This window comes from Oryctolagus cuniculus, chromosome 1 (assembly GCF_051225735.1).
Source record: "Oryctolagus cuniculus isolate XC-2025 breed Fujian yellow rabbit chromosome 1, ASM5122573v1, whole genome shotgun sequence".
In the NCBI taxonomy this organism is placed as follows: Eukaryota; Metazoa; Chordata; class Mammalia; order Lagomorpha; family Leporidae; genus Oryctolagus; species Oryctolagus cuniculus.
In genome coordinates, this window is record NC_142867.1 from 155208687 (window position 1) to 155221634 (window position 12948).

The 12948-nt window shown below is 44.4% G+C and overlaps 1 pseudogene; it reads right to left on the bottom strand.

Moving 5' to 3' along the window:
- Positions 1-11071: 11071 nt before the first annotated feature.
- LOC100346073 (GSK3B-interacting protein pseudogene) lies at positions 11072-11490 on the bottom strand (annotated as a pseudogene).
- Positions 11491-12948: the final 1458 nt, after the last annotated feature.

Here is a 12948-nt window from a genome sequence, read left to right on the forward strand (position 1 = left end):
TAGGATATGGATAAAGTTTGAAATCCTTAATGTGGCTTGCAGAGCTTTCTCCAAGCTCACTTCTGTGTCCCTCTCCACTCACATTTCCCATCAGAACTAGATCATGTAGTCACTAACACTGCTTGGGAGGCTGGGAAATGGATGGCACCATAGGTTCAGGCCAGTCATGAGTCATTGCTTTGGGATGATGCCAGCAAAATCAACTGTCTTTTAGGAAGGAGCTAAGAGGAAATAGGAAAGCAACTGAAATAGTGTACCACAGCCTTTTTCTGCATACCTTCCCTAGCCTTGACTTTATCAAGTTTGGGATGTAATTTGTATTATTAATGCATTATTATACATTACCTGGGGTCGACATTGTGGTGTAGCAGGTTAAGTTGCTATCTGCGTGCTGGCATCCCATATGGGCTCCAGTTCAAGTCCTGGGTGCTCCACTTCTGATCTAGCTCCTTGCTAATGCACCTGGGAAAGCAGTGGAAGATGGCCTAAATGCTTGGGCCCATGGCACCTACATGGAAGACTTGGGAGAAGCTCCTAGCTCCAGCCTTCAGCCTGGCCCAGCTATAGCCATTGCAGCTATTTGGGGAGTAAACCAGTGGATGAAAAACCTCTCTGTCTGTCTGTCTGTCTCTCTCTCTCTCTAATTCTGCCTTTCAAATAAATAAAATAAATCTTAAAAAAATACATCAGTGGTATCTTTGTTTTCTTAGGATAAAAAATATAATAGAGTGGCTGGTGTTGTGGTACAGCAGGTTAAGCTGCTGCTTCAGATGCCACATCCCATATCAGAGTGCTCCTACCTACTTGGCCTATGATCCAACTCCCAGCTAATGTGCATACTAGGAGGTAGCAGAGATGGCCCAAGTACTTGGATCCCTGACACCCATGTGAGAGACCTGGGATCCTAGGTGGAATTCCAGGATCCTTATCCTTTGGCCTGACCCAACTTGGGCCATTGTAGCCATTTAGGGAGTGAACCAATGGAAAGAAGCTATCTCACTCACTTGCTCCCTCTCTCTTCCTCATTCTCACACACACACACACACAGGGGGGGGGGGGGGCGAGAAACTGCCTCTCTCTAAGCCATTCTGCCTTTCAAATAAACAAGTCTTTATGTAATAATAATTATTCAAACTTCCTAAGAATTTCTGAAATGCTCTTCTTCCCCCATTCCCTACAGAGGCATGCCCTTGCTGATTGAGTCATTACATTTGACATTTCTCTTGTTTCAGCGTGTGAAAATAGATCAGAGTGAGTCTCTTTATCGTGCCAGAAAGAAAAAGCAGCTGAAGAGCATGCATTAAAATGGAACCACTCAAATAATTTGGGAAAGAAGTGTGTCTTTTTGCTTACTGTTATCAATGAGAAATAAGTCAGGAATTTGAAATAAAGAATATCAGTGCTTCATTTTTGAATGTGCAATTATTCTTTATCAAAGCAGTTAATAGTGATATTGAGTGTATTTAGAAAGATTCAATTTATATGAGGAGCAAATGTGCTGCAGTCTTTACTTTCTGTGTATTCGGCCCTTTAGGATGAATTTACTGTACAGAGGCTTTATTGTGTTTCATATTAAACATGGGAGGAGGAGGTTTTCAAGATACAAGGTATTAAAGGGTGAGATTCAATCCCAACAGTTTACCTTTTAAGGATATGCTTGTGATATTACATAGAACCATAAAATGTTGGAGCAGAAGCAGCTGGTCCAATGCTCTGTTCCTCAGATGGAAATTGAAACCAGAGATGGTGATCTGTCCAATGCCATGTAGCCAGTAATGGTAGGACTGAGGCCAGGTCACAATTCTAACACCGCGCAGTATTTTTCATTTTGGAGCAAAGAATGGAAGAAAAATATATCATCTCTCCCTGCTTCTCTTGGAGGGAGCAAATTGAGGAGCCTGGAAAGGCAAGAGCTGTGTCAGGGAAAAATGAGGCTTGTGCTTCTGGACTTTTGGAGCCTAGTCAAGAAGGGAAGCCAGCTCCTGAGGTTAACCGTAGGGCAAGGAGCAGCGGTGAGCTCCTGGGAGCTCCAAAGCCACTCTGGCTATGCTGACCTTGGTTTTGTGGCTCTAGCTGTTCTCTCAAGACTCCCATCAATGACATGGAATTTTTAAAAAAAGAAGGCAGGCAAGCAGGCAGCATGGTAGTTAAGATGCCTCTTGGAATTCCCACATCCCATATTGGAGTGCCTGGGTTTGAGTTCTGGTGTCCACTCCCAGTTCCACCTTCCTACTAATGTGCCCCTTGGAAGGTGGGAAGCATCTGATGATGTCTCAAGTGATTGGGTCCCTGCCACCCATGGGGGACACACAGATTGAGTTCCCATCTCCAGACTTGGTCCTGGCTCAGTCCCAATGGTTGTGGGCATTTGAAGAGTGAACAGCGGAAGGGTGATCTCCCTCCATCTCTCCTTCTTTTTATTATTCTGCCTTTCCAGTTTATAAGTGTGTATCAGAACCATGAGGAGGACTTGTTAAACAATTGTAGTCCCCAACTCCAGAGTTTCTGTTTCCATAGGTTTGGGATAGACCCTAGAATGTGCTTTTTTAAAAAAAAAAGATTTATTTATTTATTTTAAAGGTAGAGTTAGAGAGATCTTTCATCTGCTAATTCACTCCCCAGATGCCTGCAAAGGCCAGTGGCAGGCCAGGTCAAAACCAGGAGCCAGGAGCTTCATCTGGGTCTTCCACTTAGGTGGCAGAGGTCCGAGTATTTGGACCATTTTCTACTTTTCCCAGGTTATTATCAGGGAGCTGGATTGGAAGTGCAGCAGCCAAGACTCTATCTGCCGCTCGTATGGAATGCCAGCATTGCAGGTGGCAGCATTACCTGCTACACCACAATGCTGACCCCAGAATATGCATTTTTAAAAGTATTTATTTTATTTGAAAGAGTGACAGAGAGAAAGAGGGATCTTCCATTCACTGATTCACTCCCCAAATGACCAAAATAACTAGGGCTGTGCCAGGTCTAAGCCAGGAGCCAGGAACTCCATCTAAGTCTCCTATATGGATGGCAGGGGTGCAAGCACTTGGGCCATCATCTGTTGCTTTCCCAGGCACATTATCAGGGAGCTGGGTCAGAAGCACAGCAGCTGAGACTCAGCTGGTGCCCATATTGTATACTGGTGTCACAGGTGGCAGCTTAACTCTATGCCAAATGCTGGCCCCAAGAATATGCATTTGTAACACATTGTTAGGTAATACTGATACGGGTGACGCAGGGATCACACTTTCAGAATTACTTCTCTGTAGTGGACAAATAGCATTTAGAAACCCAGAAGGACCCAGTGTACCTTGTTCCTTTCTCTTTTCCCTTTCGAACAAGCTCTCAATAAGGCTGCTGCTGCTTTTTCTACTATTCCTGGAAAAAAAATCCATTCTTGGCCTGCACTTACAGAGTCCTTTGTCTTTTGAGGAGTACTGTGCTGCCCAAAGAGGAAGAGAAGTCAAGAACTGTGCATATGAGAGAAGCAGTAGCCATGGTTGGTCATGCTGAAAAGCAAAGCAACTGAGTGGGAAGTTCATGGAACTGAAAGGAAACCTAGGCTCCTTCTCCAGCTCTGATTTTGAACATACCTTTAACTTCTCCAAGCCTAAAAAAGCTAAGCTTCCCTCAGAACTGAAATTCATTTCTATCATCATATCTGGTTATAAGTGTCAATGAATATAAAGCACACAGGCAAATGCCTGTGCCCGTGGGTGTTCTCTGTTATTCCGTCTTTCCATCTCAACCCTCTGCACTTCATCCTACAAACCTCAGACTGTTCCTAAGATCAATGCATGTTATGAAATCATCTGAGAAACTCTAAAGTTCTCTGTAATAATGGAGATGTTAAAGGGTTGCTAGACAGGTTTAAGCCTATCACTAGGGCTACAGGTAAGCCACCCATAAACTCCTGAGGTTTTCAGAATTGTTAATCTTTCCCCTTCAAGGCTTTCCTTGATACTCAAATCATTTTACTCTATAAAAAATGGATTGGTGGGGTAGGACATCTGGTATATTTTCTTGAGGCTTGAGACCCTACATTAAAGTGGTCTTCAGACTTTGCACCAATAAATCTTCCAACTTATGAATATCGTCTCCTTCCTCCTACTCATGGACAACTTAATGCCAGCCATAAAATTTCATCACACTGTTACTACCTTTCTCTCCCTTACTCACTCTGGGAAAAAGCAGACAACTTAATGTGAGAATACTCCAGCTGTCCCATACAAAAGCCCATATGGCTTGGCCAGCGCCGCGGCTTACTTGGCTAATTCTCCGCCTGCGTCACTGGCACCCCGGGTTCTAGTCCCAATTGGGGTGCCGGTTCTGTCCTGGTTGCTCCTCTTCCAGTCCAGCTCTCTGCTGTGGCCCGGGAAGGCAGTGGAGGATGGCCCAGGTGCTTGGGCCCTGCACCCGCAGGAAACCAGGAGAAGCACCTGGCTCCTGGATTCTGATTGGCGCAGTGCGCCAGCTGTAGTGGCCATTTGGAGGGTGAACCAACGGAAGGAAGACCTTTCTCTCTGTCTCTCTCTCTCTCACTGTCTAACTGCCTGTCGGGAAAAAAAAAAACATATGGCAAAATAATAGGGCCACCTGAACAAGCCAGAACCAGCTTGTCAGCCATGTGACTGAGCTGGCTGGAACATGGGCCTCCAATCCATGTCAAGCCTTTGGATAACTGAAGTCTAAGCTGACATGTTGATCTCAACTTCATGAGACTCTGAGACAAAATCATCAGCTAAGCAACTCTCAAAATTCTGACCAAAGAAGGTGTACAAGATGACTATGTATTCACCTGCTAAACTTTGCTGCATTAGATAACTAATACACAGCCCACTCCAAATTGTTGGCAGACTGACTTGAACTGCTTTTTTGCCATTCCCCTCCCAACCAAACTCTGAATGGTACATCGACTACAGCAAAATCACTTGAGATGGTTACCAGACATTTGCGTTGTTCAAAGTTACAGATGGGGGCTGGCTCTGTGGTGCAGTGGGTTAACGCCCTGGCCTGAAGCATCAGCATCCCATATGGGCACCGGTTCAAGACCTGGCTGCTCCACTTCCCATCCAGCTCTCTGCTATGGCCTGGGAAAGCCGTAGAAGATGGCCCAAGTCCTTGGGCCCCTGCGCCTGCATGGGAGACCCAGAAGAAGCTCCTGGCACCTAGCTCCTGGCTTCGGATTGGTGCAGGTCCGACTGTTGCAGCCATCTGAAGAGTGAACCAGCGGATGGAAGACTTTCTTTCTGTCTGTCTGTCTCTCTCTCTCTCTTTCTCTGCCTCTCCTTCTCTCTCTGTGTAACTCTGACTTTCAAATAAATAAATCTTGTAAAAAACGTTTTACAAATGCACAGTTGTGCATCTCTATTTTATTTGGGAAGAAAGCTGTTTGGCATGTGACTGTAACCTACCAGCTTCAAATCAGCTAAATTTCCTTCTCTCTTCTATAATGCACTGTGAGAATTAGAAACAGGTTTTAGGTCAATGGGAGCTCAGATACGGTTCTCCAACATTAGGGAAATCTGGGATTGTTTTTCCCTACCTTCAGCCCATCTGTTAACAGAGAAATGAGCACAGAAAGACTAAGTTTCTTTTTTTTTTATATATAATTTCTTTTATTTGACAGGTAGAGTTACAGACAGTGAGAGAGACAGAGAGAAAGAAAGACTAAATTTCACTACTTTGCTCTTGAATTTCCATCTGGGAGTCACTGTTCCAGGTTAAGACCAGAGGTGATTTATGTGAGAGACTCCTTAGCCGTGGGAAGATTTTTTTTTTTTTTTTTTTTTTGACAGGCAGAGTTAGACAGTCAGAGAGAGAGACAGAGAGAAAGGTCTTCCTTTTCCGTTGGTTCACCTCCCAAATGGCTGCTACGGCTGGCGTGCTGCGCAGATCCGAAGCCAGGAGCCAGGTGCTTCCTCCTGGTCTCCCATGAGTGTACAGGGCCCAAGCACCTGAGCCATCCTCCACTGCCTTCCCGGACCACAGCAGAGAGCTGGACTGGAAGAGGAGCAACCAGGACAGAACCGGCGCCCCAACTGGGACTACAACCTGGAGTGCCAGCACCGCAAGCAGAGGATTAGCCAAGTGAGCTGAGGTGCCGGCCAGCTGTGGGAAGATTTATAACTGCTCCCATCACATTCTGTTGCCAACCCACCCTTATCCTCAGTCTCAGAATTCTAATACTTTCATGCAAATATTCAACAAATATTTCTTGAGTCCGTATGAAAATTCCTTTTTACCTGGAGAAGATGAAGACAATGACAAGGTGCTGACATTTCTGTCTAGTCCCTACTCATAGATATGAACTGAATTCCCAAATCCGAAATTGGAAACAAGAGTAAATGAATGACTGAGCTTCTCTCTTTCTCTTTCTGTTTCTTTCCTAAAACATGCAGACAGCTTCTTGGAACAGCCACTCACCACCAGATTCTTATTTTAAAATCTTAATGGGATATGGGTATTTGGCATATCAGTTAAGATGTCACTTGGGACATCTGCATTCTACTTTGGAATATTTAGGTGTAAGCCCAGACTCCACCTCCAATTCCAGCTTCCTGCTAATGCACATCTGGGATACAGTAGATGATGGCTCAAATAGTTGGTTCCCTATCAGCCATGTGGGAGACACAGATTAAGTTCTCAGCTTCTGGTTTCTGCCTGGCCCAATTCTGGCTGCTAGCTGCTGCAGGCTTTTGGGGGAGTGAAGCAGTGGATGGAAATCCCCTCCCTCTCTCTTTCAAGTAAACCACACACACACACACACACACACACACAACAGTCTTGCTAGGAAATTTGAATTACAAAGATCTTGGTCACCAATCAATAGTGGAGTCAAGTATGTACCTAATAGCCTACCCTAGTAATCTCAATTCATTTCCATCTTCATTCCACTTATGGAGACAGTCCCCAGATCCTACTACTTTTACTTTGGAAACCTCAACATCGGACTTTCACCGTGTCCCTGTGGCCACAGCTTTTGTTCAAACTACTTTTGTTCATTCCCTGCTGAGTCAATCATGACAGCCTCTTTTTGGGGAGAGCTTTTTTGATTTTTTATGAGTATCACTGCAGTTTACCTTCTGGTGAATAATTTCTCTAGACTAGACAGCTAGTTCCAAAGTTATAACCTTGGCAAAGGCTCCAGTACCAGTATTCTCCAGAGCAATTTCACTAATGCATTCTCCAATAGAATGTAAAAGTGCCCCTTCACTCTATCCTGGTATTGTATTTAAATAAGAGAAATCACAGACTTACGAGGTGAAACAGCTCAGTTACTTTCAACTCTCCTTTCTTGGATTGAACATCTTTCAAGTAGTTACTGGATATCTGTATTTAAAAACAATATTTATTTTACAAGTTAGAGGGAGAGGGAGAGAGGGGAGAGAGAGAGAAGAGTGAGAGAGAGGGAGAGAGACAGGCAGGGAGAGATCTCTCATGCACTGGTTCGCACTCTTCAAATGCCAACAGCCAGGGCTGGGCCAGGCCAAAGCCAGGAGCTGGGAATTCAATCCAGGTCTTCAGTGTAGGTGGCAGGGATCCTACTACTTTGAGCCATCACTGCTGCCTTCCAAGGCATGTAATGGGGAGGGGAGCTGGGACTTGGACCCAGGCACTGCAATATGAGATTTGAGAGTTTCCCAAGCGGCATCCTCTTTTTTTTTTTTTTTTTTTTTTTTTTTTTTTTTTTTTTTTACAGGCAGAGTGGATAGTGAGAGAGAGAGAGACAGAGAGAAAGGTCTTCCTTTGCCGTTGGTTCACCCTCCAAATGGCCGTTGCAGCCAACGCACTGCGGCCGGCGCATCACGCTGATCTGAAGGCAGGAGCCAGGTGCTTCTCCTGGTCTCCCATGGGGTGCAGGGCCCAAGCACTTGAGCCATCCTCCACTGCACTCCCTGGCCACAGCAGAGAGCTGGCCTGGAAGAGGGGTGACCAGGACAGAATCCCGCACCCCTACCAGGACTAGAACCTGGTGTGCCAGCGCCGCTAGGGGGAGGATTAGTCTATTGAGCAGCGGCGCGGGCCCCAAGCGGCATCTTAACCACTGCATTAAAGGCCTGCCTGTGAGTTGTCGGATCATATTATCTGCTCATTGTTCTTATTTTAAAAATTGTAAAAATAATTAAGATTTTATCTTTTCCTTACAAGAAATCAAGGCTTGGGGCCGGTACTGTGATATAGTAGGTTAAGGCTCTGCCTGTGGCACCAGCATCTCATATGGGTTCGGAGTCCTGGCTGCTCCAATTCTGATCCGGCTTCCCGCCAATGGCCTGGGAAAGCAGTAGAAGATGGCCCAATTGCCTAGACCTCTGTACCCATGTGGGAGACTTGGAAGAAGCTTCTGCCAGGCTGGCTGTGGATCAGCCCAGCCCTGGCCATTGTGGCCATCTGGGAAATGAACCAGTGCGTGGAAGACCTCTCTCTCTGCCTCTCCCTCTCTCTCTGTAATTTTACATCCCAAATCAAATAAATAAATATTTTAAAAAAAGAAATCAAGGCTTAATTTATCTGGTTAAATTCTATAAACAGGAGGTGAAAAAAGAGGTTTTTCCTATCTAGGTCCTCATGTATATCTTTCAGGGTCTATTCACATGTTCTCATCCTATTCCTCTTTCATAGTAATAAAAAGAGCAACTCACTTCACTCACTTCAAATCAAAATGTTACATTGCAGAATTCAAAAATGGAAACAGAAGCTCTTGAAGTCAATCATTTATCACAAAATGAACAATTTCAATTTTTAAGCACTTCATACTTAGCTCAAAATGAGTAAGCAAAATTTTATTCAAATTTTACAAATATCATTGGCCGGCGCCGCGGCTCACTAGGCTAATCCTCCGCCTAGCGGCGCCGGCACACCGGGTTCTAGTCCCGGTCGGGGCGCCGGATTCTGTCCCGGTTGCCCCTCTTCCAGGCCAGCCCTCTGCTGTGGCCAGGGAGTGCAGTGGAGGATGGCCCAGGTGCTTGGGCCCTGCACCCCATGGGAGACCAGGAAAAGCACCTGGCTCCTGGCTCCTGCCATCGGATCAGCGCGGTGCGCCGGCCGCAGCGCGCCGGCCGCGGCGGCCATTGGAGGGTGAACCAACGGCAAAGGAAGACCTTTCTCTCTGTCTCTCTCTCTCACTGTCCACTCTGCCTGTCAAAAAATTTAAAAAAAATAAAAATAAAAATAAAAAATAAATAAACAAATATCATTTACAATTGGCCTGAGATTAAGCATGAGAAAGTTCAACCTGAAATTTGACTTCATTGCCCAAACAGCTAAGCATCTGAGCGTAAAGCTGAGAATGAACATGCATCATCAAATGTAATTAAAGCATCTCAATTACGTTTTTTTTAAAGATTTATTTATTGATTTGGAAGTCAGAGTTACACAGAGAGAGCATAGGCAGAGAGAGGTCTTCCATCTGATGGTTCATTCCCCAATTGGCCACAATGGCGGGAGCCAGGAGCCAGGAGCTTCTTCTGGGTCTCCCACATGGGTGCAGGGGCCCAAGGACTTGTGCCATTCTGCATTACTTTCCCAGGCCATAGCAGAGAGCTAGATCAGAAGTGGAGCAGCCAGGTCTCGAACCCGCACCCACATGGGATGCCGGTGCCTTAAGCCAGGGCTTTAACCCACTTCGCCACAGCACCGGCCCTCCCAATTACATCTGACAATGACAGCTGATGCAAACTGAACTTCAGTTTGCTCTGGTCCACAGAGCCTGGTCCTCAGAGCCTGCAAGTATGTACACTTTAGTGATTAAGGTATCCGCAAATGACAAATTTGTGAAATGTGTCTGGATGCAGACTTTTAGTTCAGCATTTCCATAGCAGCTGCTTTAGGTAACTGTTTGAAAAATGACTCCCCAATCCTTATTGTTCAACACATACTGGAGAACATGCAGCAGCATGGTACAGTTTATAAATATCAAGTTCTGTAATAAAATATAAAATACAGAGTATCCCTTTTTCAAATATCAAGTATCTGAATGCTCCATTCATCCTTTGGTTTCAAACCCATACAATGCACTCGTTTTACATTGTACAGTTAGCATTGAGACAGAACACTGTACATCTGTTGGAGGAGGAGAGGTGCCGTGGGAACACCAAAGCACTACACTACAGAAAGTAAACGTTGAAGCAAAAATACTTTCTGAATATATACTGTACATTATGTAAACAAACATTCAGGATAAGAACCAACACAGGCCAAAATATTGTCTTCTAGGAAACCAGAATCTTCTTTCTTTTTAAATCACACACACTGAAGATCTTTTTTGTTAAGAAAAAGAATGGAGCCTGTTCCTGCACTTGCTCATGTGCTTAGATATCTTGGAAACGAGAAATTACTACATTCATTTGTGAACAGTCTTTCCTCTGCTTAGCTGGCTGGCTGTTGCAATAAAGGAACACAGAACTGTCTCAGTTCCTGCTCTTCCTTTAATACTAGTTAAATAACATAGAATTAATTCCTCTTTATGAATCCATATTAGTAATATAAATACATTAAGTGAAGCAGTGAATTTCAAAATTTGTGCAGGGGAAACTAGTTGATTATTTGTTTCCAATAAGGCTAGTAGCAAAATAATTACCACAAAATCAGTCCAAGCTAGTAGCAAGCCCCTGATTTCGCAGGCTGAATCCAAGTTTGGAGTTAGGTAATTGTAATTCCTAAATTACTGTGCAAATCTAGAAACTCCTATGTAAAAGAGTGCTGGCTGCATCAAAGCCCTGTGATAAGAGTAGGCAATACTGATTAGGTTTTTGTTTGTTTTTTTTTTTTTTTTTTTTTTTGGACAGGCAGAGTGGACAGTGAGAGAGAGAGAGACAGAGAGAAAGGTCTTCCTGATTAGGTTTTGAAATGCAAAGACGTATGAAGAAATCTGAATGTCTTAATAATGATGTCATAGCAATGGCTTCAGAATTCTTTTAATAAATCAGAAACTAAGACAATTCATTAGTCAATAATGTTCTGAGCCAAAAGCCTAAATTTGAAGCAAGTGATAAAGACATGAAACCAAAGATGCGTTTTCGATTAGGACGATATGCAAGAATTTCAAGCTTTATGTCAGCAGCCCCCTCTGAAAGGAAAAGCTGAGTCATGACTGTCCATCTCTCTCTAAAGCTTCCAGTCTCTGAAGGAGTGCAATTCCAAATGCATCCCAGTAGGCAGGGGTGAGCGTATCCAACAAGGAGTAGACTGTTTTGTAGTAGGGGGTCTGCAAATGATCATTCACTTGAAAAGCATACCCTACCACCCTAAGCCCTGCTTCCGTGAGCTCCAGGCAGTATCCGTTCCTTTCCTTCATTTCCATGTTGGTACAGGCCACGTCATATGCACAGCGCAGGCTCTTGGAGACAAACATGTGGTTAACAACAGAAAACATCATTTACAACTGCTTCAGCTTCTAGCCTCAAGTCTTTCTTTCGTGTCAGTGCCTTCAAAACCATGAAGGTCTGAACTGTCTTCAAATCCTGACATACTGCTTAGCTCCATGGGATTCCAGTCTGTCTCCATTCTTAATGACGAGGAAAGAGGAAGAATCCAGAGCAAGAATGGAAGAAATCCTCACAGGTCACCTAACTTGCTGTGTGATAATCAGCACCCCTGCGCTCACCAGCGTTCTCCTCTTCTTCCCTTGGGAGGCTCCAGACTGACAGCCTCTTAACTGATGGCTTTGACAATAATCTCTCCCCAGTTCGCTGCACAGAACTGCCAGAGTCCCCTTTGCAAACCGTGCAATACCACTTCCTCAACTTCAAACACGGACGGCGTAGCTGCCACAGGCCCTCCAACACATACACTGATAGATGTAGCATTGTTGCTGAAAATGTAAACCCTCAATTTAATCATAAGAAAACATCAGATAAACCCAATTACTTCTATGAATCAAATGACCACTACTCTCCCAAAGTGTCAAGGTCGTAAAGTAAAAAGACTGAGGAACTGTCACAGACTGGAAAAGAATAGGAAGGCATGACAACTAAATGCAGTTCCAGATGCTGGATTAGATTCTGGAACAGTAAAAAGACATTACTGGGAAAACTGCTACAGTACAAATACATTCTGCAGCTTAGTTAGTGCTATTGTACCGATTTCTTAGTCTTTTTTTTTCTTTCTTTTTTAACTATTTTATTTATTTATTTGACAGGTAGAGTTATAGACAGTGAAAGAGAGAGAGACAGAGACAGAGACAGAGAAAGGTCTTCCTTCCACTGGTTCACTCCCTAAATGGCTGCAACAGCTGGAGCTGCGCTGATCCAAAGCCAGGAGCCAGGAGCTTCTTCTGGGTTTCCCATGCGGGTGCAGGGGCCCAAGCTCTTGGGCCATCTTTTACTGCTATCCCAGGCCACAGCAGAGAGTTGGACTGGAAGAGGAGCAACCGGGACTAGAACCAGCACCCATATGGGTTGCCAGTGCCGCAGGCAGAGGATTAACCTACTGCACCATGGCATCAGCCCCCAATTTCTTAGTTTTGGTCTATTGTGCTGTGTTTATGCCTGATGTTGACATTAGAGGAGGCTGAGTGCAGAGTATATGAAAACTCTCTGTGTTACTCTTGCAACTTTCCTGAAGTCTGAAATTATCTCAAAAGGTAAATGGAAAAGAGAGCAGGAAAAAATATGTCATTGCATGCAAGTCTCATCAATTATATGAGGGAACTTCATAAAGTTCACGGAAAAGTAGAGTCAAGGCATACATTTATTTTCATGCAAAAAATTCTTAAACTCACATGTGTTTTTTTTCACAGTCTGCATTTTCTAGAAACTTTTTGAAATTGTGTGCATTTGAGAAGTGGAGAGACAGAGAGAAAGAGAGAGAGAGAGAAAGAGAAAGAGAGGGCTCCCGTCGACTGTTTCACTCCCCCAAGTGCCTGCAATGGCCTGGGATAGGCCAGGGTGAAAGTCAGGAGTCAAGGACTCAGTCCAGACATCCCAATCACTGAAGCCATTATTGCTGCCCTCCCGTGGTCTG